A 21,671-nucleotide genomic window follows, 5' to 3' on the forward strand; every position below is an offset into this window, starting at 1 on the left:
TGCTGTGTCTCTTTACTCTACAGTTACAGCGCTGTGTCTCTTTACTCTACAGTTACAGTGCTGTCTCTTTACTCTACAGTTACAGTGCTGTGTCTCTTTACAGTTACAGTGCTGTCTCTTTACTCCACAGTTACAGTGCTGTGTCTCTTTACAGTTACAGTGCTGTGTCTCTTTACTCTACAGTTACAGTGCTGTGTCTCTTTACAGTTACAGTGCTGTGTCTCTTTACTCTACAGTTACAGTGCTGTGTCTCTTTACAGTTACAGTGCTGTGTCTCTTTACAGTTACAATGCTGTGTCTCTTTACTCTACAGTTACAGTGCTGTGACTCTTTACGCTACAGTTACAGTGCTATGTCTCTTTACTCTACAGTTACAGTGCTGTCTCTTTACTCTACAGTTACAGTGCTGTCTCTTTACTCTACAGTTACAGCGCTGTGTCTCTTTACTCTACAGTTACAGGGCTGTGTCTCTTTACAGTTACAGTGCTGTGTCTCTTTACTCTACAGTTACAGTGCTGTGTCTCTTTACAGTTACAGTGCTGTCTCTTTACTCTACAGTTACAGCGCTGTGTCTCTTTACTCTACAGTTACAGTGCTGTGTCTCTTTACTCTACAGTTACAGTGCTGTGTCTCTTTACAGTTACAGTGCTGTGTCTCTTTACTCTACAGTTACAGCGCTGTGTCTCTTTACAGTTACAGTGCTGTGTCTCTTTACTCTACAGTTACAGTGCTGTGTCTCTTTACTCTACAGTTACAGTGCTGTGTCTCTTTACAGTTACAGTGCTGTGTCTCTTTACTCTACAGTTACAGCGCTGTGTCTCTTTACAGTTACAGTGCTGTGTCTCTTTACTCTACAGTTACAGCGCTGTGTCTCTTTACAGTTACAGTGCTGTGTCTCTTTACTCTACAGTTACAGCGCTGTGTCTTATTACTCTACAGTTACAGCACTGTCTTATTACTCTACAGTTACAGCACTGTCTTATTACTCTACAGTTACAGCGCTGTGTCTCTTTACTCTACGGTTACAGTGCTTTGTCTCTGTGCCTTTCCACAGTTACAATGCTGTGTCTCTGTGTCTCTTTACTCTACGGTTACAATGCTGTGTTCCAGTGCCTCCTTAATCTACAGTTACAGTTCTGTGTTTCTGTGTCTCTGTGCAGTTACAGGGCTGTGTCTCTGTGTTTTTTACTCTACAGTAATAACCCTGTGTCTCTGTGTCTCTTTACTGTTACAGTGTTGTGTCTTAAAGCTTTCCTCTTGTGGGATTCTAAGCACAAGTTTATTTTCAGGCTTGTGTGTCTTGTTTTCATTGTACTTATGCTGACCACATGGATATGAGTGTGTATGTAAGAACAAGTTCTGTTTACATGTCTTTTTGGAGAGAGAGTGAGAGTGTGTGCGTGTATGTAAGTCATACATTGCACATGGCATAAGACATATGTGTGTTTTTTTATACATGGCTTAATATGTATTTTTTATACAATGTGTAAAATTATAGATATATAGATATGTGCTTTGGTGCAACAATAAACAAGTAATAACAAAGCATGTAAAAATAATTTGTAAAAATTAATCTAAACTAATAAAAATATTAATAATATGTTCTTTTGTGATATAGACAATGGCACATTGTTGCACTACTTGCTATATAAATAAGCTAAATAAATAATCAAATAAATAAATAATATTTTTTTAAAATAAAGTTTTATGAAAACATATGTATGGACAAAATCAAACAAACAATGTTAGCAAATTTTTCATATATTATTTCACTGGGGCATAACATATATATGTTAATATATATATATATATATATATATATATATATATATATATATATATATATATATATATATATTTCTGTGTGTGTGGGAGTGTGTGTGTGTGTGTATGTGTGTGTGCCTGTATGTGTGCATGATTTTCATTTTTTAGTATGATTTCCTCAGGTTTGTGTTTGTTCGCTTTAATGTCAGAGACATAATCAAAAAGCATCAGGTCAACACACACACACAGACATACACACACACACACACACACACACACACACACACACACATGTTCATTTACACAGGGCACAGCTGCCTGCAGCTTGGCTGCAACGTCACAGCCACGCAGACACACACACACACTACATTATAGTCCAAGCAGTCTCCTGGCTTAGGGGGGCCTGTCTAAATACACTCCAGTACGATTCCTGTTTCACTCTGGCTCCGTGTGGTTCTGATTGAACACTGCGGTTCTAATCTGAAAAAGCTTTTAGCCTGAACACTGCTCAGCAGCGACGTGCTAAACAAATGAGTTACATATTTCATTTAAAACATCACAGCACAAATGCATGCCAGAAACAGGACTCCAGTGTGTTGTGTCTGCACCAAAGCATTCCCAGTTTCAACGAAAAGGCAATTGAACAAAAGAAAACCATTTGTTAAATAGAATAATCTTTCCCCCCCTCGTAGACTCCTAAGCTTTCGTATCTGAGCCTTAATATTTTGACAAGCTGTTCAGTCAGATGTTTTGAGGACATTAAATATGGCAGGCTGTCTGGTCTCCAGGTTTTTTGATGAAATTTTCCTGCCGTCACTTGTTTTGCGTGACCCACTTTTCTTTTGTTTTGAATATGGATGTGGCCTCAGACACATGTAACCTCTGCTGATTCTGTAGATTGATGTCAATTAGGATTACCATAGCACTGAGTCGTGCTGGAGGAGCTCTAGCACTGCTTTATTTCACACACACACACACACACACACACACACACACACACACACACACACGTGTTCTTAGAGCATTGCTGCATGATTACTGGTTGATTGGTTGGATTTAGGAACTGATATTTAAACCCCTAAAAGTACAGGAGTTTTAGACTTAAGTTTTAGTTTAAGTCTAAGATCATTGTTGACCAAAACTTCCATTGTTTGTCTCAAACATATTATCTGAATAATGTATTACTATTATTAGTTAACATATTGTTTTATTTTATCCATGCATTATTTTTAGAAATGTATTTATTTATATTTTAAATATTTATTTATATTGTATATTATTTATGTATATTTATATTTTTAAAATTCATTTATTTTATATTATGTTTTAATTTATTTCTTTAGCAAGCAGTGCAACAATGTTGCAATGGCTATACCACAGAAGAACATTATTAATTATTCATATAATCATTCATTATTTATATTAATGTTTATGTTTTTATTAGTTTAGATTCATACATTATTTACATGCTTATTGTTGCACCAAAGCACATATCTATCTATCTATCTATCTGTTTGTCTGTATGTTTGTAAAGAAATATTTATTAATTTACTACTCATTTATTCACTCATTCATTCATTTTTTTTTTTTTTTGCATGCAACATGCATTTACAACATAAAGGGACATTTTATTTATGTATTTATTTTGCATGCAGTGCAGCATTGTTGAACTGACAATGCCAAAAAGCACAAATTAATATCTATGCATTTATTTATTTAGATATTAGATATTTATTTATGTATATATTATTTAATTTAATTATTTATTTGGATACAACATGCATAATTATTGTACTGATTACACCACAACCAAGCTGTTTATTTGTTTTCATTCACTCATTTATTTTCATTGTTTTCCACCACGGACATGAATGTTGCACTTCCTAAAAGACAAATTTTTTCAACATTTATGTTGTTTATTATTTTCTTCCTTTTTATTTTCCTTCCATCTAGCATTCATTCATTCATTCATTCATTTATTCATTCATTTCATTCGTTTCATTCATTTCATTCATTCCTAGTGTTTCTGATTTTCTGATTTGTCAAACACTGTGCAACGTTGCCACATTGACTACACCTCAAAAGCAGATATTACAAAGGTTGGCATGTATTTATTTATTTATTTGTTTGTTTGTTTGTATTGTTACTTATTTCTTTTTCTGTTTTTTTTTTACATATTTATTTTTTGCAAACGGCTCGCACATTGCTGCATTGAGTGTGCCACAAAAGCACATTCACAGTGGTTGTTTTGCAGAAGAATATGGTGCAGAAACACAAATCACTTTTCATTCTCTGGGCCTCGCCACGGCGAAACACCAAACGCGTCTGATTCTCACCAGGTGTGATACAGAAATTGTAAAGTGGATTTTTTGGGGGGCTGTGTGTGTGTGTGAAAAATGCATGTGATGCACCCTGCTTCCCTCTCACAATAGCCCCCCCCTCGTCAGAAAGGCAATTCTGTGGCGTGTGTGCGGCGTTGTGAGGCCGAGCAGGTCGCTGTCAGTTTAAAAATGACTATAATAAAAGTGACCATGAAGATGGATCTTGTGATTTTGCGTTTCTAATCAGTCATCTGTGAAGAGCACTTTTTGCTTTGATTCAGCATAGCCCTGACAGACCAGATTGATAGTGTGTGGGGGGACGAAAAAGAGAGAGAGAAAAAAATAGAGAAGAAGAAGAAGCTGAAGAAAGAGAGGGAGGGGTTATTAACTGTCTTCCTATTAAAGTTGGGGAGATGGTCTGCAGTGGCCGGAGAGAGAGAGATAGAGAGAGAGAGAGCAGTGGTGATTTAAGCTAAAAGCTCTAGCAGGTGTGAAAGAGAGAGAGAGTTTCTCCATCTCTCCATCATGTGCTCCATCAACTTCTCTGGATCGTCCAGCTTTTCCCTCCAGAGGCGGCAGACTGGAGTCCAGCCCCTCTCTGTGCATGCATGCATGTGGCCGGCGCGGTCAGGATACACGCCTGGACGCATGCATATGGAGTATGAACGCGTCCTAACAGCTGATGAGCAAAGCACTGCTCAGACAGCTCAGAGCCAAGGATGATGCTGAATATATACATGATATGCTGCAGCACTGTTGCATCCATGCTGACTGATTTGCATGTATATTGTATTGTATTGGTTGGGTGCAACTTAGCAGCTGTTAGCAGCCTTACTGCATGAACCAGTGAATTCTCTGAATATACAAGTACAAATCTGCTGGCTACATAGTGTATTGTTGAAGTCATTAAAAACATGATATCTCTGTAACGATAACTTTAAAAGAGAAAAAAATCTTAACATATTGTAGCTGTCATGCAAAAAAACTTGTATGTCCAAAATGGCAACTTTATAGGAGAGGAAAAGACCTTCTTAACCCGTTAACGCAGGGACTTCTGTACAAACTAGAGGGGCTGTTCTTTGGAAATAGAAGTTTGTAATGACACTTTCGGCCCACCGGCAGGCCATAGGTTCTTTAAAGGGTCATCCAAGAGTCAATTTGGAGCATGTCAATTAGTCCACTCATCATTAATTCCTGATGCAGTGTAAAGAACAATGTAAAGAACATATTATGTTGAAAAATTGAGGGGTTTTTTTGTGTGTGTGACGGCGACGATATGTTAGTGTAATCCAGTCGATTTGAACTGTTCCTGTTGGCCCATTCATCTTTAATTGCTCACACAGAGAAAAGGGCAGCTTTCGAATGTCATAAACCAGTTAAATAAACAACAGTTGTGACACTTCTGACATGTCAGTTATGAGATATGTACATATACATAGTCTGTCTAAATTCTATACAAGAATGGATGCTATAGACACTGCTATAAGCAAATAATACAAGATAATGCAGAAATGCCACAAACACAGGCAAGAGCCGGCACTTAAATGGATCCGAAATCACACGAGCCGCCGTGCGCGTTTGACGTATCGTAGGACGGAATCAAAGTGCAGAAAGTGCTTGCTTTTGATACCTCGGCAAAGGCTGTCAAACGCCTCCTCAGACATCAGCGCTTTCAAACAAAGCCCGTGGACGAGCGCTTACCTTATGCATGACAATCCTCCGCCTCTCTTTAACCAATCCACAATCATCCTTCTACACCTCTGCTGCACACAGGAGCTACACTGATTTGATTTCTAACCCCCCCCCCCACACACACACACACACACAACCCCCCCATCCACCCTCTGCTTTTTTCTGTCTCTCTCTCTCTCTCTCTCTCGTTCCCCCCTTCTTCTCCAAATGTCCTCAATGCTGGCACTGTTGAAAAATCTGTGCAAACAGTCGCCAGCTTTTTTTTTTTTTTTTTGCTGAGGCACTAAGGGGCTGTTTCTCAGCTATTTGGCCCTTGGGTGCATTTTAAATGTGAAAAAAAGGAAGCCAGGAGAGCTGCTTCTCCGTACGGTATATGTGGCTTTAGCCCAGTGGCCATGGACTAGCACGCCTAGCGTCCACCTTTTTGCGCCAAGCACACATCAGAGAGCTTAGCTAGGAAATAAACAAGCATACACTGAGGAAGGCTCTTGGGTAAGCTATGAGCAGCGATTTCTTAACGCGATAGGCTCTAGGCCTCAACGTCTTCAGCGCCTTTGCCATGTCTCGCCTTGTCTACAGTTGTAGAGTTACTGTCAGTCGATGGCTAGGCTAGTCGAGTCAGCTAGCCCGTTGTGTGCTGCAGTGCCTGTGCTTGTTCCTTACTTCCTTCCCTAACCTAGTGTTGAGCAGTGTATCTTCTGTACCAGTGTTGGTGTAACACAGCAGCATTGATTTTTAGTTTTAGCAGTATTGACAGACAACAGAAATGTTGTCGGCCTGTAAATCCTTTGCTGGGTGTTTAAAATACAGCGGACATACAAAACAGTCCAATGTCCAGTCATTTGAGTGACCACTATATACCAGTATATGTCAGGAAGCATGGCATCGTTAACTCTACCAATATAGACAGAAATGTTGTAAATATCATGATATATTTTTTAAGTATGTGATGTTTAATTTGACCAATAGTGCCCAGCACTACCCGACGATGTATGTAAAGGCTGGCCCTCAGTGAATCATCACTTTGGCCTCGCTTGGCGCATTTTTATGCATTGTGGGTGTATTTTGGGCACCTTTTCTGTTTGAATACGTGAAATTGCGGTCAAAGAGTTCCTTGTTGCTGCGCCGGAGACGTGGCTTTCAGAACACATCACCATTTAGGCGCTCATGTGTAATGCTTTCTGACGTTTTGTTTTGGAGCGAGTGCATTTAATTGAGGGTGTGATAAGGAAGTTATACAACGAGGACTAACACTGTCTGTAAAGGCAAACATGCTGGAATACGCATGTAGGGCCTTAAAAAGATGCTTCATTGATGAAGGAAACGGTTAAAGCATTCTGCTAATTGATCTCTTACAGTTTCATATGCATTTTACAAATAATATACATAGATTTATATTAAACCCTTCATCTTTTGCATAGATGCTGTAAGGCATACATGCTTGGAACAGCACACACACACACACACACACACACACACACACATAATACATCCACACACAAATGCTGTATTTTAATTCTACAACAATCTTTCTATTTAATCACTAACCTTATATTAGGCATTTTAATATGATTCCAACACCACTGAATATTGTGTTCATATATATTGCATTAAATGTACACTGACACCTCTGTTCTGCACCATGTCAATAAAGCATTTCTGATCATTTTATAATATCATGAAATTAGCTAATATAAACATTAAAGTTAGCGTGATTTACTCTTACCTACATTCACTCCACCACACCTTAGTGTAGCCAGTAAGAAAAAGACACTTGAAAGCAAATCATTTTAGCATTAGCAATATAATTTAATATAATTTAGTTTGTCACATGACCTAATCGATTTAGCTGTGTTACTGGAGAACTCTTGACTAATTGTTACAGGGGTTATTTGCAAGTGTTAAATGCTAGAATTTTGCCAGATATAAAGACACAATTAATGCAGTGTATTCTAATTTAAAAAAGAATAAATATTAATGATAATAAAGAAAAATAGATCAGTTGTAATGCAGTGGAGAAAACATCTGAACTGAAACTGTGTTCTGTCTTCTGCGTTGAAACCCACTGGTCCACTAATGTTTTCCGTTCGCTCTCTCCTAGCCTTGGGACGTCCCATAGCCTTAAGCAGACCCCCCTACAATGGGGAGTGGCCCATCACAGCTGAGATTCATTACAAAAAGCAGCGCCACCAGGCTGCTCCCAATTAATTGGCTGATTATTGATTTTTTTTAATTGATTAGATCATTAGGATGTTTTAAATGAAATGCCCTGCTGCTGAGAGTGTGTAATAATCTTGACCAATAGCACATTTTAATGAAATTTAATTTAATAGTATGCTATTATTATTGTTGTTATTATTATTTAACAGTAGCACTATATTATGAACTGTAATTGTATAATAATAATAATAATAATAATAATAACAACATTAGGGTGTTAATTATCTTTTCTTTCACTTAATTAATTGCATTGTGCATCATTATTTCTCAGTCTTGGATGAGCAGTGTATTTAATCCGGTCCTAAGTCTTCTCCTATTGTTCGCTCTGCTTTCTCTCCAGCAGCTGAACAAAGAAAAGCAGGTGCAGCCAGGTCTACTGTTCTTTCTCCGGCCTTTTCTTCACTTCTGCTGTGTTTTATGTGTGTTTGGAGTATTTGGGAGTCTGTACTTGCCCTGCCTATATGAAGCAGGCTGTGGAGAGTCTGAGTCCAGGCTGAAGGAGCTGCAGCTTCACGCATTTGTCCATTAAAAAGGGAGCAAAGGGCCAAGCAGGAGGAGGCCAGAGGGGAGGGACGGAGTCAAAGGGAGGAGGTGCACTCCCCAAGAGTGTGTGTGTCTGTGTGTGTGTGTGTGTTTGGGAGAGTGTGTACATATTAGTGTGTTTGATTGTCTCTCTCTCTCTCTCTCTGTGTGTGTGTGGTTAGTGGACTTTCCCCCCTTCAACCCCCACACACCCCCAGTATAAACACTCCTCTCTTTCATTGATTTGCGTTGTCAAATGAACAGAACGATGGAAAAGAGTAAAATCGCAGATTGTAGCTGAACATAAACGACACTATCACAAACAGCCCCCCTATCACACCTGCACTGACCACTGCAACCCGGCCATCCGGCTCCCAGTACACACGGTCAATACGGCCAGTGTGTAACTAGCAGTATTAGCATTATTATCTGCATATTGGTGTCTATATTATTGGCAGGTGTTGATGAAGCAGCTGATGAGGGGATGTGACTGTATTAAGCTGCTGATCGCTCGGGAATAGAGCTGAAACTGTGGCGTTAACAGTGGAGACACTGCGCTCTTCATGCTGAAGCCTATTACAGATCATCTCCTGCTCCGGATAAAAACGGTTAAACGAAGGGAAAATGTGCTAAACGGAGGTGAGTCGGGTGCTGTGTTTCCTTTGCTTTATTCCCCATGCCGTGTCCCGCTGAAAGGGGAAAGTGCTCTCATGCTCTCTATGGATTTTCGTTTATAGAATCGATCCAAATGTCCCGATATATCGATTTAAAGTCCCCAACGCTTTTCAGACAGGAACTGACGCGCTTTAGCAGCTAATTTTGTTTTCCTTCTTCATTTCTGATCATTCTGTTATTGGATGGGGTTTTTGGGGGACAGCGCGCTCTGCGCATCTGATATCACAGCTTTTTTATTCACTGAGGGGGTTTAAAAAAAAGGTAAAGTGAGTAAAGTACAGTGATCACACTCGTGCGTGGGGAACACACTCCCTTCTCGGCGCATTAGGACGCACGCGGTGTCCCGGGCTGATTGCGGAATATGAAATGAAAGTTGGAGGCAGAGGGGCGCAGAGGGAGGCAGCAAGCCGGTCCCCCAACTTCATCCCCCCTTTCAGTGTGTCCTCCTGGCCGTGCCAGAGCCGGAGACAGAGAGAGAGAGAGAGTGTGTATGAGTGTATGTATGTGTGTGTGTGTGTGTGTGTGTGAGGGGGAGAGAGAGACAGCCGGAGGAGCGGGACAGCACTAAAAGGTAGCCGCCTTTATCTCATTCACTTCTGCTGGGGCGCGCTCTAATAATAATACGCTTTAATTCTGTGCTTTTAGGCGGGTTTTGCTGCTTTGTGTATTTTTTGCGAGTGCGGTTGGATTTGGGGAAAGGTTTAAAAGCACGTGCGTTTTGTAATTAATATTTTACACGTGTTTTATTTAATATTTTGCTATGTTTTGTGGCAGGAAAAGTGTGTGAGATTTGTTTAGATAATTGTATGGTGGAAATGATTAAACGTGGATTTTTGCTGGATGCGTTGCATTATTTTCTGGTTTTATTGGAGGTTTTCGTGCTTTTGAAATCAGATCATTTATTTATTACCGATTTACACACACACACACACACACACACACTGTGTTGTTGTGGTTTGTTTGTTGTTTATTGTTTAAAAATATATATTCGTTCAGGTCCTTGTTATTATTATTATTATTATTATTATATTTAATTACTGTTTGGAGATTTGTGTTTACCCGTTTTTATTATTATTATTATTATTTTTATTTTTATTGTAAATCGATATAACTATTATTGGATTGACTTTCCGTGAGTAAAACACTCGTTTTGAGGCGGGTGTGTGTACTGGGGCGTCTGTACAGTGACTTGTACAGTGTTGTTGTTTGTGGTTCAGATAGAGGGTCAGTCGCGGTCACACAGTGACCCCTCGCACCCCAGAGGGCGCCACGGGCTTTGGCCCAAACCCCATCCGGGAGCGCTTAAACAGGCACGGAGGAAAACACAGGGGTGTGTTGGGCTTTAAAGGAGGAAGAGGGGGAGGGGGGCGGGGGTTAAAGAGCACCTTGATCCTAACCAGAATAATTATAACTCTGCTAAAAAGTGTATGCTTTTTAAAAACGTGTGATGCTTTAAAATTACAAAAATAACAGCAGCAATAATACTGAGACGAAATGAGCTGGAAAGACGGGACACTGCAGTTCTGGTGGAAATTCAGAGAATGAGAGTGAGGCTGTAACTGATAACACGCGATAAAGCAGGAGATAAGAGCTCATCACACAGTTTTGCTGCTCCACATAAATCCCATCATTTCTTTTTTCGTTAAAAAAGCACACGTGCCGTTCAGAGATACAGATCTGCTCATTTAGAGTCGCAGCGTATGGAGAATGAAATGAAATATTAGTGAACAGAGTCTTTCTGGGAAAACAGCCTGAAGAGAGAGGAGGCATATCAGCAGCAGAAGAACAGAGAGAAGGGTGGGAGACAGACGGGGGATTTGGGAAGTGCATGACACTCAGATAAGACCCATCAGCCCTTTTCCATCCCACTTACTTTTCTCCGTTTTGGCGTGAAAACCCTCGTTTTCAAAAGCGAACAAAAAAAATAATAAAAAAGCGCCTGTTAATCAAGTCAGTACCGGCCACAACTGCACCCTCGCATCCGTGCAAAAATCAAATGAGATAAACGCCGTGCAGGAGGCTGGATACTTGCAAAAGAAGTGAGTCTTCTAAACCTCAACAGTTTCAAAGTCCTCGGTGAAACGCGCTCGCACTGAAGCGCGTGATTTTCACTGGAAAGGTTTTTTTACGCAAGTGTCCGTCCGTCCGTCCGTCCGTCCGTTTCAGTCGCCCTGCCTCCAGCCTTCTCCAGCGGCTCGTCCCGGCTCCGATGGAGGGAGAGCAGAGCGCGAGCGGGCTGGAGAAGCAGCTCCAAAACACGGAGCCACACATCCCGAGCGCCGCAGCCATGCTAAGCCCCAGCTGCTAGCAAGCATCCTGATGGCGAGATCCGGAAAGCTAACTCACTCACCTCCTTTTTTCCCCCCTCTCCACAAAGGAGAGTTGTTGATTTTTCCCCCTCCAGGATTACCATCTTGTAGTCCTTTTCCCCCTCTTTGCTTCCAACTGCCACCATTTGACGAGGAGACAGAAACGGATGCCACTGCGAGAAGCTAATGTTGAGTCTCAGTAAAATAAAACACAGCTCAGTAAAACGACATAAACATCAGCTTATTCTGGTGCGAAATAATTCACTTTTGCCCTTGAAGGAGGGGACGGAGACAGACGGACACCCTCCTGACAAGCTAACATCAGCCCAAAACCTCAGTAAACGGTATAAACATGAGAAACATGATGAACGTGAGCTAACTTTCTTGTCCAGCTCGTCTGGAAAGCGTCCCCGCGGCCCGTGTGGCTCGTCCTCAGCCTCGGCTGTGTGAAGCTGGATGTGTGAACTTGGTCAGGAAACTTATAGGCGGAATTATTGATCCAGTCCGTATTAGAGTTTAAAGCCTTAAGCATCAAGTCTACAGCTGACTTTTCCTACTTTACACTAAACCTAACATCCCTAAATGGACGGTGGGCTCGCTTTATTTCATCTGTAACGCAAACCAGCCTAAACTCTGTTATAAAGATATATATATATATATATATATAATGGTGTAAGCATATTTATAGCTCAACCATAATGCTATTATTACAGTGATACACATAAATATTTTATTTATATATATATATAAATGTGTGTGTGTGTGTGTATACGTATGTAATTTGCCTCATTATGGCCTGTTGTCTAAAAGCTACAGCTTTTATGGTGAATGCATTATTTTACCAGATTTGACTCCTGTAAACGTGGCTCACCACTCATGTCATTTTAATCGTAGAAAATAAACAACAAAAATATAGATATCAAAACTAGGTTTGCTAACGAAACGGATGCTAACGAAATGTTTGAACAGGGTGTATATTTGTGTTTGTCCGCCACACTGCTGTAGTTTATAATTTGCCCTAAACCACTGTAATGCACGGCCAGTCCGTCTATACGGCAGCCTCACATCCCACATCCGTATAAGAGCGCATAAAGCCGCAGTCCAATTCCTCCTTATTGTTCTCAGGGATATGATTTGGGCTAAACCAGCCTGAAATGAAGTGAAATGTATAGGGCTACAGTCTTGGTGTACACTCGCGCTCTGCTACCTTGCACAAGGTGCGGTCGACGGCGCTCGCGCCGCCTCTAATAACCCTTATTTCGGTACGAATCTTTAACTGCGGCTCATAAAACAGGAAAAAGTGGGTAAAACTACTCGAATTGTTCATTAGCTTCGCTCTGCCTTCCAGTCGTGGCTGTTTTTTTATTTTATTTATTTATTTGTGTGCTTTTGTTTCCCGCCGTTAGATAGACCGGCTAGAGAGGTAGGTTGTATCCGGCCCTTCCGCTCAGCTAGTTGAAGCGAGGCGTCATTTGCAATGTGGAGACTGTTGATCACCTCACTAATTACGCCTCTCTCTCTCTCTCCGTCTCTCTCTCTCTCTCTCGCCCTCTCTCCCTCCCTCCCTTGCTCGCTCGTTCGCTCCCCCCTTTCTCTCTCTCTCTCTCTCTCTCTCTCTCTCTCTCTCTCATTCCCAGAGTGCATATCGGGAATAGACGCACAAAGACATGCGCACTCAACTTAATCAGCCATTTTTTTAAACAGGGCTAAAACGATAATAATTAGCAGAATAAAGACATATCGGATTTTCATTTTTCCCTTTCCTCCTTTCCCCGAACCCCTCCACAACCGAAACTGCTAGGCAGCCGTCGACACGTCTTTTCACCAACCGGACCCAAAGGATCGACTCTTTTTCTGTCACCGGTCGTATTTACGTTTTTTTTTTTTCACCCTTTTTCCAGTAAACTTGGAGGATTATTGTTTTTTTTTTTCACCTTTTTTGTTACCAACTTTCGCAATCATTGGATGTGATTTTCCTCACGAGCAGCCAGAGCAGAAGCGGAGGGAGCTGCGGGGGGAAGAAAGTAAGTTTTTTTTTTTTCTTTTTCCTCCAACTTTTATTGAGTAGTTGGTGTTAAATTTAGGTCGGGTATCACAGAGGTTCACATTGATTATCTTTCGGGGGATTTTTGCGATAGCATGTTCGGCTAAGACACCGCAGCTACTTTCACAGCCTTTCGTGCGATATGGTGTTTTTGGGCTATCGCCTTTAACGTTTCGTCCGTTTCTAACAGCGTTTGAACGAGAGCAGCGAGCTGTCACCGAGCCGATAGCCCGGTGACACCGCTAACACCTCCACCGAGGCGGGCTGGCAACTTTTAACCTGCTTTCTCGCCTCGGAGCCGAAGCTGAAGCGTCTGTGTTTTGAAGGGAATTCGCGTTAGCGGCGGGTGTCGGTTACGGCGCCGGTGAGGCAACAGCAGCGTTACACTGACCAACGGTCGTCAGTTGTACGGTTTTACATCCGTTTTGACTCGTTTTGGGGGCAAATCTTCCGTGTCTTTTCTCGCTAAGTGTACAGAAATGCTGCTTCCCAGCAGTGTGTATTAGTCAGGGACAATAATGTCGAGATTTTATCTTTAACTGTCGTAAAATAAAAATAACACGAGAAACGAGCCACGCGCGAGCAACGTGAAGGGACCGGAACCCTGTCCTCGGTGTGTTTTCGGGACTAAACGGCAGAATTGACGGTTAGTTCCCCACACGCTTCACTGTTTACCTGCTACGGAGTGTCTCCTCGAATAGAGTAGGAGTAGAGTAGGAGCGGACTCATAGGGAAGCGTTCAACTCTAAAGGTGAAGCCTGGTCCACTTCACACAAACTCCCCCGCAAACCGACACACAGCCTCCGAAACAGCTTTCAAAACTGGACCTCGACGGTTCGCCGGCTCGGCTCGGCTCGGCTCGGCTCGGCTCGTCTGGACCGTCCGTCTTTAGTCTGTGTACTTCTGCCTCCACGCCGTAAGCTCCATTTCCCCACTATTTTCCTTTCATTTTTTCTTCTTCGTGTTGCTGTTTTTTCTTCCCTCCGCGATCTCGAAGATTCTTTAAGTTGACATAGTGTTTTTATGGGGGGCAGGAGAACAAGGGGATGTAGAGTGTATATATGTGTGTGTGTGTGTGTGTGTTGCTTTTGCTCTGTGGCTGGTCTGCTGGCTCCGGTTGGGACGCGACGGTGACAGGGGGCATCGATCGCTCGCATCGAGAGCGTTGAAAAAAAAAAAAAAACCTGAACACACACACTCACACACACACACACATATACACACTCACACACACACATACTCTGTGGTTCTGTGTGTGTGGAACGGGTCCGTGTGTGTGGAACGGTGTGTGTGTGTGTGTGTGTGTGTGCATGTGTGTGTCGCGGCTCTCTCTTACTCACAGTGCGAAAATGCACCCTGGTTTTTGGACTACACCACCAGGGTCTCCGCGTGTTTTCCGGACATCGGGCTCGTTCTTCAAGCCTTTCTTTCTGTTATTAGTGATGTTCAGATTTAGGGTGGTGTGTGCGTGTGTGTTCACTGGGATGCGTTTGTTGATACTCGTCACTGAAACACACACACATCTGAACGGATGCCTTCTTTTTGTTGCAAAATCCGGATTGGCATGGACGTGGTTACACTCTGCCCTCGTTTGGAACAGCACCGTTATTGTTCCTGTTATTGCTGTTATTACTGTATTATTATTATTGTTGTTGTTATTATTGTTACTGTTATGGTTGTGTTTTTGTTAGGAAATTCGACGGCAGCCGTATTGTGTTAAAATAAACCTCTAGATCAGCTGTAAGCTTTTGCTTTGTTATTCTTTCGTCTGTGTGTTTCAGATGAAATGTCTTTCTCTTGCCTTGAAATAGTGTTTTGTGTTAGCGAGAACCGTACAGTAATTTCTCTCCTGTGTGCAGACAGCAGCAGCAGAAGCAGCAGGCACTTCCTCAGAGCTTATTATGTAAATCAAATCCCATCAGGTGATATTTTCATCAGATAGCTTCATAAAACACCCAGCGAAACAGTAGCAAGTAAGGGTGCGAGAGCACAACATGGCAAAGTGCTTGACTAGAGGGGTGTTGTAACACAAGTGGCACAAAGCAAATGCATGCGTTCGACTGAGAGCGGTGTTAGCGTTGGGCTTTTAAAATCTGAATATTTATTCGTTGTTTTTGTAAGACAATAACCGCTATTTTGTGCAGCGTTCCAGCTTCAGTTTGTCCAGCCGAGGAGGGAAGCCCTCCTCAGACCCAGATTCAGACACATTCCGCAGCGAGATTGGCTCAGGCTTCTTCAAGGGTCGACAATGTGTCATTTCCATGAAGCCAGATTGCCCTCTGCCTATATGATATTAATGTGCAAATCAATATTTCAGGGATTAAATTTCCCTTCTTCATATTTTATGGTTTCTACCTCAATAAGTCTCGAGTCTAATAGAAGAGGCCGGATGATTTAAAATCCCCCCACAGCAGCAGCAGCAGCAGCGGGCTGCTACAAGCCTATCACAGCGTTTTGCTGTTCGACACTGAAAAATCCTATGGCGGTGCACAGGGCGACGACTGCCACCGCTTTGTGACATTAATGCAGCCAGCTTGGTGAAAAGGCTGAATGATGGCTGCGTGTGTTTGCTGGAATTGAAGTATTTCTAATAATAATAATTAAATAGGAGGATTCCGAACGTACAGACAAACGCACACTGATATATGCACACAGACGAGATCCACTCACACACAGACACAGATAATGTATGCACATATTTTGAAAGCGTCCATGAATAAACAGAAGATGTCAGTTGCTGTTGACATGCTTTTTTTTTCTCCTTAAAAGGCCTTTTGGGAAGCACTGGGTAAAATACGGGTTTTGCCTTTGCCTGAGATTAACCTTATAGAGCAGCGGTAGCTTCCAACCTGAGGCTCTGGAAACACGAAACTGTGTGTTTTTACATTCAGGTCGGTGAAAATTCATTACGATCTGGCTTTACAGTGAAGCAGCGGAAAGGTTTATTTCTGTTTTCTTTAACCTTGACATTATCGTGGTCCTCCAAGCTTTTGCTGTCCGTCATCAGGTGTTTGTTTTTTTCCATTCCGTTCTCCTGCACCATCTGGACTACATTCTGCACAGCTGCATGAATTTCAGATGTGATAGAACATTTTTTTCCCTCCCCATTTGGCTCATCTTACACCTTTTGAAGAGCCTCGCTTAATTTAGTTGCTAAAAGAAATGCATGCAGAGGAGGACAAAGCCCCTTTTAATCTGGCCACAGCCGTTTGATTTCCTTAAAGATTCCTGTCCATTACAGTTTCAAACGCAGCACGTTGTCTTACATCTGGGTGTGATGTTATGAGGAGCTTTTTTTTTTTTTGCGTTGTTTTGCCAAGGAAGCGTTTGTCAGTGCATGCAAGACATGTTTAAGTTATACCTGTCAAATCTTACATCAAGCATGACTTATTTTTAATTTTGGAGGGGGGGAGAAATTGCACTCAGCACTGCCTCTTGGCTCGTCGGGAAACATAAATATGCAGTGATTTGTTTGTGCTTGATGTGGCTTTGCCTGCGCTGCCTGTTTAATAAGCTCCCCTTTCTCTCGGTTCCTGCGTCTGCGTTCCTCATGATTGCCACAGATAGCAGCGAGAAAATTATCACATTGTTAGGCGGAGGAACTGTGGAGGCTTTTGTTGCGGAGCCCAATTGAATTTGGTCCGGCTGAGGAGGCCGCGGAACGCGCTCCGGTCCGCATAGCTTGGCCGCTGGAAAGCTGAGAAGTCAGGAGCTGGCTTAATGTATTAAGTGGGGGCCTTCTCGTGTCAGCCCCGAGGCGTTTCGTGGAGGAGGCCAGGCCTCCCCCTGCTTACAGTCTGTCTGAAGGGTTAAACACTTGGATGGGGTTCAAGCTCCACGGCGCCCAGGGAAAGTGCGTGTGAAACACAGCGCAAGTTTTGTGTAATTAGCGCTTAATTATATTAACATATGCAAATTGTCAGCTCGGAGGTTTGTTCAGCTGGCAGAGATCAGCTGAGCACAAATGGCTCATTGTTCCTGGGGCAAATAATGGATTTGGAGTTGGATTGTGGAAACGCATAACCAGCTATCTAATTTAAGTCATACCATAGCAAAATTTCATTAGTCTCCATGGAGACAGGGTTAATTGTGCTGACTAATGGCCCTGAATACAGTGGGCCCCTCCACAAAAAAATATATCCAGGAGAAAAAAAAAACAACAACAAAAAAAAAACGTGCCAGCTTAATCCACCTCACAATGACACTTGTTTATACACGCTTCCCTTGTGTGGGAATTTGCATATGCAAATCACAAAGGGGGGGGCTCTTCCTGGTGTCATTTGTCACGGTGGCCTGACGTACGAGTGAAGGGGTGGCCACTGCTTCCGTCACTGCCGACTGCGGAGAGCATCGTCCAGCCTGGCAACATTCTTTCATAATTTGTTTCTGATTAAAAGACCAGACTGGATCTCGCTTTGTGCGGGGCCCTGGCAAAGAGAAGGTCAGGTCAGAAAAGAGTTTCCACAGCAACTAAAGCTCTGTTCTTCTCCCTTTGGCTAATTAAATAACATTCTTAAAGCCTCTTCACTTTTTTTTTTGTCGGAAGAGGAGGAAAGAGAATACTGTCTGGAATAATCTCTAGTTTCCTTTAGCTAGTACGGGGGGATACCCGCCGCAATGCTAGTACTCCTGCATTAATCCTGTTTTTTGACAGAAATGTAAACTGATATAATTGCTTTTCACTGGAGGGAATGGGGGTTTGTACAAGTGTGAAAGCATCGGAAAAGGATTAGCATTTTTTTGCATAATGCACAGCGGCTTTGAATGGAGCACTGAATGGTTGACTGAGTGACTGAGATGAAAGCGGAGTGAAAATGCTGCCTCTCTTTCTCTCTTTATTTCTGGGCCGGCTCTCCCTAAAGATGTGTTTGTCGAGGACTTGAGACAACAAGCGCGGGCTTCATATTCCTGGAGCCTCCCAAGATGCCTGCAGATTTTGTCATCATGTGAAGTAATATGTATGGTAATGGCCCCTCTCTCCACTAGTAAATAGAGGCTCTTGCTCCTTTATGCACTAGCATTCAGGCACAATAGGAGCACCAGGGACTGGATATTGCAGGTATTGAATTTCTTTCTTTCTTTTTTTTTTTTCAGTGTAGGTTGATCAAAAAATGAGAATATTTATATGTCACAGCTTCTACTACTTTTAGAGAAGGCAATGCATAAAAATAAATATATACGTATATGTACACACACATGAATTTATTTATTGTAAGTTCTTGAGCCGCTGGTCTTAAAGAGAGCTGGTGTCTCGTTTTTGAAGATGGCGTCAGGATGACGTGAATTTCGAACGCAGCCTAGCGTCACTTGCGTCGCATCTGTTCTATGGAAATGATCTCCAGGCAGAACGCGCGTGGCCACAATAGAAACGTCCCTGCGCTGGGTTGTTTTTCAGCGTGCCTGGGTCCTCTTTCACTGACTTTTTATACACCATAACTGGCCTTTCATATGCTAATTGTTCCAGGGAGGGAAATCGTGGACCCGGCTGCTTGCAGGCCAGCGTGGACAAAGCGATTTCTTCTCCTTCCCTTTTATCAGTATGGCGAGCAACTTAATATTTCCAGCAGTGAAAAGGAAGTTAGCTTTGAGTTGATTGTGAAAGGTGGCAGTGTCCTCTGGTTTAACCCCCTCCACAGTGAAAAGGGATGCACCACGGAAGATGGCTTCTGTCTGCATTTTTAAGCAACCTTCGCAGTTAGACAGGTCATGCTTTAATGTCTGACTGGCTCAGCCCATGCACTGACATGCTTTACCAGATGCTGACTTGTGCCTCGTTGCCAAGTGAAATGCAGTGGAGATACCCCCCCCCAACACAGTCACCAGCCCTTGGGATGTGCCCTCTTTACCCTACAGCTTGGATGCAGTTAAAAGGCCTCTCCCTTTGTAAAGAGAAAGCTAATAGAGTTAGCGACAGCACCCGATGTGAGAGTGCACATGACTGATGTGGACGCGGCCATTTCTAGTCATTCACAAGGCGAATATGGGAAGGCCTTGTTATCATGAGGAAATGTAATTTCTGTCCTCATTGAAAACTTTCATTATTGAACACAGTTATCTAAATGTTTTTGTTGCCCTTGGTTCTCCGCCAGCAGGGATTGCATTACTTTTTCTGTCAGCTCCGTGTCTCGTCGGGAGTAAGGGGATTTTTCCTCGTCTTCTTCTCAGGCTCTTCTCCCTGCTTTGCATGAAGCTTCTTTGACAGGATATTGAAAAACAGAGAGAGGAAGAAAACTTAACTAAAATAGAAAAATACAGCGGACACTGAAAAGGACCATGTATGTTAATCATTTGGCTTTGGCCCCAGAACTGTGTGTGAAATCCTACAAGTTCAGGACCTTCTTCTCCTCATGCAGCGGTTCGTGTCGGAGCTGGAAAACGGCTCGTCCTTCTTCTGTAAACGCAGCTGGGCTCTTTAAATCTGGCACTTGGAGAGTGCGCCAGGCCAGCTTTGACGAATCAGGGTTGGCGATCCAAGCGCGGCCTGTATTGCGACGTTTTCCTTTCATGTGTCTAGCATCCTGACCACGGAGGCTGCTAGTAGCTCAGTGTTGCTACTACACACAGTGTAAGGCGCCGGGGCTCTGGCGTATTCACTAGCTGGTGTGTATGGACCTGCTCTATGAAGGATGACCTCATAGAAGCAGTGACCAGGTGAAGCGATCGCTGTAGGTCCAGCTGAAAGTGAAGAAGAGCTGCATTGTGTTCTGTTAGCAACCGGTGTTAGATCTTCTATATGGTTGTATTGAAAGAAAATACATAAATAAGTTAATTAATGTGAAACTAGCCTACACATTTGAATCAAGTAAGTCCAAAGCACTGTTTTCATTCAGTGCAAAATGTCTGTAGTTGTATCTTCTTGACTGATTTTACTGGACTTTTTTTGGTGCAAATTGTGAAGCAGTCTCATGTAGACGTTCTCGCCACTGTAGAACACGGTAGAACATCGAACCATCAGGAGCTGTTGCCAAGTGGCTTGTTGTCACAAAGGTGACTGACGAGTGTTTGTTTTATGGACATTATTGCACACCATGTCAATACCAGTGGGTTTGGTTTCAAACTGAAATGTAGACAGGTGTGCATTCAGAGGAATCGTGCCCACGGTCTTGTCCAATCACACCTGAACAACAGGTCTGTTATTAGCCTTCTACAGAGAGATGAGTCTGTAATTTAATATGTATGACCGGTAGTAAACAAAAAAATGAGAGCTTGCCCCTATGAATATTCTTGCTGCTTAGTTAGCTTGGCCCAAATGATGAGCTGAGGATATTAACATGGCTATTCCACCTGTGTGTGAGTGTGTTCATAGATGTGTGTGTGTGTGTGTGTGTGTGTGTGCTCGCATTGAGAAGAGAGAGCAGCTTTCCAGACACGACGCTGGCCCACTGTTTGTGTTAGGCCTGAGGTTGAGCAAAGCTGCTGCAGTCCCCAGAGAAGTATTTAGTTAATACTAGACTTCTCATATCCTGTCTCGCTCTGGTCTGGCATGTGCATTGGAATCATCTTTAATTATTTGCTTTAAAGCAGGCTTAGACTTTCCATCAGGACAGATGAGCAGGGCTCTGAAGGCTGGGTTTGTGTAGGTGCTGGAGGTGCTGCTGTTGGTCATCTTGTCAGCAGCTCTAATGATGGGTAAGCGGTAGACTAAATGAATGGTTGGTGGAATTTACAATTTGCGTCAAAGAGACCAAGCCAAAAAAAGAAAAGGCAAGAGAGGATTGCTCCGAATAGAAGGCGCGCGGAGAAGGGTGAGGTGGACATATGTCTTTTTTCAAATTTCTGAGCCATGTCATATTCCTAGTTTTGGCTTTTAGCAAAACTGTGATTTCCTCCGTGGCCCTGTCCTCATTGTCCATGCTTCTTTTTTTTCTTTTCTTTTTTTTTTTTCCTTTTACAGAAACAATGAAACCCAATCTTACCTTGCCTATTTTAAGCAATTTAAGTTATAGACAATCATTCAAAGTACTGAAAGTTCAAAAGTGTAATAGAAAACGATGCTTGGAAATGTATGAAAAACCCATTAGGGGGAAATTGAGGTCCGTTGGGGTATTTCATATAAAATCAAATCGGAGGCCCCAGCAAAGATCAAGCGATACATACAAATGGTGGGCCTGAGAGCTGTTAAAA

At 42.5% G+C, this 21,671-nt stretch overlaps 1 protein-coding gene across 4 annotated transcripts in view; it reads left to right on the forward strand.

The window, feature by feature from the left end:
• The first annotated feature begins 9,113 nt into the window (after positions 1-9,113).
• The window catches only part of zfhx4 (zinc finger homeobox 4), an 85,787-nt gene continuing 73,229 nt past the window's right edge, over positions 9,114-21,671 (forward strand). For 2 of the 4 annotated variants that reach the window (XM_072689646.1, XM_072689673.1), the window contains exon 1: positions 13,146-13,527. The gene's annotated coding sequence lies outside the window, so the exon portion shown is untranslated. Of the gene's footprint in view, positions 9,159-9,722; positions 9,766-13,145; positions 13,528-21,671 lie in introns of those variants that run through there. The other 2 variants (XM_072689665.1, XM_072689655.1) reach the window with 2 other exon arrangements.

This window comes from Salminus brasiliensis, chromosome 1 (genome assembly GCF_030463535.1).
Source record: "Salminus brasiliensis chromosome 1, fSalBra1.hap2, whole genome shotgun sequence".
Taxonomy (NCBI): Eukaryota; Metazoa; Chordata; class Actinopteri; order Characiformes; family Bryconidae; genus Salminus; species Salminus brasiliensis.